This window comes from Bufo gargarizans, chromosome 4, assembly GCF_014858855.1.
Source record: "Bufo gargarizans isolate SCDJY-AF-19 chromosome 4, ASM1485885v1, whole genome shotgun sequence".
Classification (NCBI taxonomy): Eukaryota; Metazoa; Chordata; class Amphibia; order Anura; family Bufonidae; genus Bufo; species Bufo gargarizans.
The window spans coordinates 296,736,770-296,743,457 of NC_058083.1; positions in this window are offsets into that span (position 1 = coordinate 296,736,770).

The window sequence follows — 6,688 nt, forward strand, 5'->3', positions numbered from 1 at the left end:
CTCTGCAATTCGACTGGACATGCTCTCAATCAACTTCTGGGCCAATTCCTGACTGATAGCAACCAATTCTTTCATAATCACTTCTTGGAGTTTGTCAGAATAAGTGGGTTTTTGTTTTTCCACCCGCCTCTTGAGGATTGACCACACGTTCTCAATGGGATTAAGATCTGGGGAGTTTCCAGGCCATGGACCCAAAATGTCAATGTTTTGGTCCCCGAGCCACTTAGTTATCACTTTTGCCTTATGGCACGGTGCTCCATCGTGCTGGAAAATGCATTGTTCTTCACCAAACTGTTGTTGGAAGAAGTTGCTGTTGGAGGGTCTTTTGGTACCATTCTTTATTCATGGCTGTGTTTTTGGGCAAAATTGTGAGTGAGCCCACTCCCTTGGATGAGAAGCAACCCCACACATGAATGGTCTCCGAATGCTTTACTGTTGGCACGACACAGGACTGATGGTAGCGCTCACCTTTTCTTCTCCGGACAAGCCTTTTTCCTGATGCCCAAACAATCGGAAAGAGGCTTCATCTGAGAATACGAGTTTGCCCCAGTCCTCAGCAGTCCATTCACCATATTTTCTGCGAAGATCAATCTGTCCCTGATGTTTTTTTTGGAGAGAAGTGGCTTATTTGCTGCCCTTCTTGACACCAAGCCATCTTCAAAAAAGATGCGCTCACACCTGCCTGCTGCCATTCCTGAGCAAGCTCTGCACTGGTGGCACTCCGATCCCGCAGCTGAATCTTCTTTAGGAGACAATCCTGGCGCTTGCTGGACTTTCTTGGACGCCCTGAAGCCTTCTTAACAAGTTCTTGATGATCCTATAAATTGTTAATTGAGGTGCAATCTTAGTAGCCACAATATCCTAGCCTGTGAAGCCATTTTTATGCAACGCAATGATGGCTGCACGCGTTTCTTTGCAGGTCACCATGGTTAACAATGGAAGAACAATGATTTCAAGCATCACCCTCCTTTTAACAGGTCAAGTCTGCCATTTTACCCAATCAGCCTGACATAATGATCTCCAGCCTTGTGCTTGTCAACATGCTCACCTGTCCTTTAATGACAGCAATGAAATGCAGTGGAAAGTTTTTTTTGGGATTAAGTAAATTTTCATGGCAAAGAAGGACTATGCAATTCATCTGATCACTCTTCATAACATTCTGAAATATATGCAAATTGCTATTATAAAAACTTAAGCAGCAACTCTTCCAATTTCCAATATTTATGTAATTCTCAGCTTTTGGCCACGACTGTAGTGTGTAAGGTCCCATTCACACGTCCGTAGTGTGTTTTGCGGATCCGCAAAACACGGACACTGCAATGTGCGTTCCACATTTTGCGGACTGCACATCGCCGGCATTAATAGAATAGTTTTTTTTTTTTTTTTCGGGAACGGAAATGCGGATCCGAAAGTGTGGGTCCGCATCTCCGGAGCCGGGCTGCACATCGTGCGGCCTCATAGAAATGAATGGGTCCGCAATTCCATTCCGCAAAATACGAAACGAAATTGCAGACGTGTGAATGGGGCCTAAGGCTGGAAAAAGGTATACATCCACCCATTTCTGTCTGTTATTTCTGCATGTGAGTCCAGAGGAAGGTAAAAAAAAAAAAAAAAAAAAAAAAAAAACATGCGTTAGAAGCCATGTCCCCCCCCCCCACACCTCATTTTAGAGGGGAAAAAAAAAATCCTTCCTGACTCTCAGGCAATCGGAATAATTCCCTGAATCAATTACCCTTCTCCAGAAATCTAGTAACCTGCACTGTTACACTCCCGAATTGCATCCAGGCTTCTCTCACCAACACAACTTGTTCTGTCAAAGAGCTCCATAGTTTCACTACTCTTACCGTAAAGAATCCTCTTCTGTGTTTGTGTACAAACCTTCTTTCCTCCAGATGCAGAGGATGTCCCTTTGTCACAGTCCTGGGGATAAATAGATGGGAGAGATGTCTGTACTGACCCCTGATATATTTATCCATATTAATTAGATCTCCCCTCAGTAGTCTTTTTTTCTAAAGTGAATAACCCTAATTTTGATAATCTTTCAGGGTACTGTAGTCCCCCCCCATTCCAGTTATCACGTTAGATGCCCTCCTCTGAACCCTCTCCAGCTCTGCTATGTCTGCCTTGTTAACAGGAGCCCAGAACTGTATACAGTACTCCATGTGTGGGCTGACTAGTGATTTGTAAAGTGGCAGGGCTATGTTCTCATCACGGGCATCTAAATTTTTTTTTAAAAATAGTACTTTTCCATGTCAGTGTTACCCAGTGTTTTACCATTTAGTATGTACGGGTGACTTCCTGAGGACGGCGATATAGATGAATATGGAGATGAGCGCTCATCTCCACTCCTGCTGCCTCCGGACAGAAAGGGCCCACCGCAGTCACATGAGCAGATCTGCGGGCCGGATAAAAAGGTCCGCCGGGCCGTAGTTTGCCCATTACTGGTCTAGAACTTGCCTCCTCTGATAAGATTAGTTTGGCAGGACCAATCCCTCATGAACCCGTGCTGATACAGCATAATACACTTAGAGATGCATTGAGATACTCCAGGATACTATCTACTGGAAAAACCTTCAAACTATTTGCCAACAACATATGTTAGACTTGCCGGCCTATAGTTCCATGGCACAGTTCTTGACCTTTTTTTTGGATATTGGCAACACATTTGCCAAGCGCCAATCCTGCGTAGAAGACTCGTGTCATTATCGAGTCCTTAAATATCAGAAATACGGGTCTGTCTGATTACATTACTTAAAGGGGTTGTCCTAGTTTTTTTTAATTCTTTCTATGTTTCTAACTAAGCAAATGTAACAGCTTTCCAATTAACTCACTTTATCTCCAGGGGCTGGTTTCTCAGATTTCACTGAAGGCAGGGGCATAGCTATAGGGGAAGCGGCTGCTTTGGGGCCCATCAAGGAGGAGGAGGACAACTAAAAGATTTTGTCAGAGCCCCCTCAACAGTATTACACAATTAAATTATATACAGTGGCAGTATAGACGGATGGAACAGCTGCTGGCCCTGGTCTGAGAGAGTGATCTTTACTAGCCACAGGAATGGGGGTGGCATGAAAGGAAGGGGTTGCAAAAAAATTACTGGGGGAGGGGGGCCCCATTCAAAAATTTGCTGTGGGGCCCAGTCATTTCTAGCTATGCCACTGACTAAGGGTCACATGACCTGTGATGTCAGCTTCTCTCCCTGCTCTGATAATGTTTGTGCACAAGCCTAAGAGATCTGTACACCAAACGTCACTGTGCTGGCGGCCCCCTTGCTCTCTCCCAGGATTGTTAACCCCTTCAGCTGCACAGACTCAGGGTTGAAGTGTTTACTGTGTAGCTGCAGGCAGTGAGGAGACAAATGCTGGGCACAGGAGCTGAAAGAGAGGTTCTGCAGAGCATTGCAGGTAGGGAGAAGATCCTGTGTGTATTAGCAGTGTCATTATACAGCTAGGACTTGTAGTTATACATACAACATGCTGCTGAGTATCCCAGCAGGCAGACATGTCACTCCAGGGCAGCTCTTGTAACTCCCTTAGCGATCTCATTGTACAGGTGGGACTTGTAGTCCTACACATACAACATGCTGCAGAGCCTCCCAGCAGTCAGACATGTCACTCAGGGCAGCATTTGTATTCACTCCCTTAGCAGTGTCATTATACAGCTGGGACTTGTAGTTCTACACTTACAACATGCTGCTGAGTCTCCCAGCAGGCAGACATGTCACTCAGGGCAGCATTTGTATTCACTCCCTTAGCAGTGTCATTATACAGATGGGACTTGTAGTTCTACACTTACAACATGCTGCTGAGTCTCCCAGCAGGCAGACATGTCACTCAGGGCAGCATTTGTATTCACTCCCTTAGCAGTGTCATTATACAGATGGGACTTGTAGTCCTACACATGCAACATGCTGCAGAGTCTCCCAGCAAGCAGACATGTCACTCAGGGCAACTCTTGTATTCACTCCCTTAGCAGTGTCATTATACAGCTGGGACTTGTAGTTCTATACATACAAGATGCTGCAGAGTCTCCCAGCAGGCAGACATGTCACTCAGGGCAGCTCTTGTATTCACTCCCTTAGCAGTGTCATTATACAGCTGGGACTTGTAGTCCTACACATGCAACATGCTGCAGAGTCTCCCAGCAAGCAGACATGTCACTCAGGGCAACTCTTGTATTCACTCCCTTAGCAGTGTCATTATACAGCTGGGACTTGTAGTTCTATACATACAAGATGCTGCAGAGTCTCCCAGCAGGCAGACATGTCACTCAGGGCAGCTCTTGTATTCACTCCCTTAGCAGTGCAGGGGGAGGGGCAGAGATTGTTTTTATTGCAAGTAAACAAAGGGCCAGAAGAGAACCAGTAAAATGAGGAAATAGATGGGTTTTTTTTTTTTGCTTAAAACTTACTTGGCTTAGTTATATATCGCTGACCATAAGATTTACAATGCTATATATATATTTTCCATAACTTGGAAAAACCCTTTAATTCTCATAGATTACGGGGGGTGTATGCCATATGGACCCTGGTAATTTGTCTATTTTAGTCTTTTTAAGATGCCGCTTGCACTTCTTCCTGGGTCAGATAGGCCACATTTAATGGGCAGTTTATTTTAATGCTCTGCATTTCATCTGACATTTCATTTTCCTCAGTGAGTACAGTAGAGTACTATAATAAATTCGCTTTCTCCTCATCGTCCTCCGCCCTCCTCACTCTTTAAGGGCCAACACTTTATGGTTTAAACTTTCTACCATTTATATAATTGAAGAACATCATAGGGTTAGTTTTACTATCTTTGGCAACGTCTTCAGCTTTACTGTCTTTATCTTTTATTTACATGTTCAATTTTTCCCACCTTGTATTTGTACCCACAGGGACTCCACATGTTTATTACTCTCACTTATAACCTTCTGGAGTGTGGACTTTAGACAGGACTTTATATAAAACCTTTCCGGTTTTTGCGATTCTTTCGAAACAGCCTGTAACCCTGTAAGATAACTGCTCAGTCATAGCTATCAGCCAGAAATGTCTGTTATTTCCACTATCATAGTCGTCCTTAGACATTGGAAATCCCTATTCACCAATTTTATAGGTCAGACTTCTGGCATTAGTATACATAGAATGAAGAGGTTTTTTTTTTTTGTACTGTTCTATTCCCTCTCCAGTTCCAGTGCAGATCGTGATCTGAGGCAATATCTTCCCCTTCTTTACTTACCCTCCAGTCCCTAGTTTAAACACTTCTCCAACCTTCTAACCATCCTGTCCCCCAAAACAGCTGCAACTTCCCCAGGTGCAGCCAATTCCTACCGTAGAACCTGTACCCAACAGAGAAGTTGGTCCAATTCTCCAGGAAGTCAAATTCCTTTTTCTTACACCAGTTCTTGAGCCACTTGATTACCTCCCTAATCTACCACTACCTTTTTCTGTGGCTCGTGGTATAGTTAGTATTTCAGAAAATACTACCTTTTGAGGTCCTTGCCTTAACCTTGCAACCTAAGTCCCTGAAATAATTTTTAAGGACCTTCCATCTACCTCTAACTTTTGTCATTGGTGCCAATGTGCACTATGATCACAGGGTCTTCTCCAGCCCCTCCCAGTAATCCCAACCCGATCCACAATATGTCGAAGTTGAGCACCAGGAAGACAGCACACTGTTCGATAAACCTGGTCTTTATGACAGATTGCCCTATCTGTACCCCTAATTATTGAATATCTCACTAACAGTACCTGTCTGGCCTTCCCTGCACTCCTAATACCTCCTTCCTACTGGAATTGACATTCCATTGACTGGCAGGGGTAGTACAGTATCTTGCTGCAGCAGTGCTATCCCTGAACTAAGATCCCCCTCATCTGACAGCTTGGCAAACTGGTTGGAGTGTGCCAGATCAGGGCTAGCCTGTGTGGTACTCTTCCCTTAACCCTACCTTTTATTATGCAGCTAGCTACCTCACCTCCCTGTTCCTCAGTACTACCCCCCCCCCCCCCCCCCCAATCTACCTCAGTGAATCTCTGCTCAATGAGCAAAAAACTCCTTTCTATAATATTAAGGCATTGCAATTTGTTTATTTGTATGCAAGATACGGGCTTCCAAACGTGCAATTTGTTCACATTTTGTTCAGCTAATGACTGCTGAAGGACTACATACATTGCAAAAAAGGTGCACTGGACTGCATTTTCAAACCATGCCATTGATATCATTTTGTGATGCATGAGATTTTTTGATCGCTTTTATTTCATTTTTTTGGGTGGTGGATATGAAAAAAAATTATTTTTATTTTTTCTTATGGCTTTCATTACATCAATTGTATAGGTCAGGTCGTTAAAGATGTTGTAATACCAAAAATATGGAGAGGGCTTTGTTTCTTAATATTTTTTTTTTCATTGAAAAGCATTTTTTTCAATGGTAAAAAAGGTGTATTTGTTTCCCACAAGGGTACTTTGGGATCCTTTGGTCGCTTACATAATGCACTCTACTACTTATGTAGTGCAGTGCGTTATGCTGTCAGAAGGAAATTGACAGCCAAACTATCAGGGCAGGACTGGGATCCTGCATTGGACCCCTGGTTGCAGTGTACACACTTTGGCAGGTTCCCCCCCCCCCCCCCTCCCTCTCAAACCACTTAGATGCCATGATCGCTATTGACCAGGCATCTAAGGGGCTAAATGACCTGGGATCTGAGCTGTTAGAGG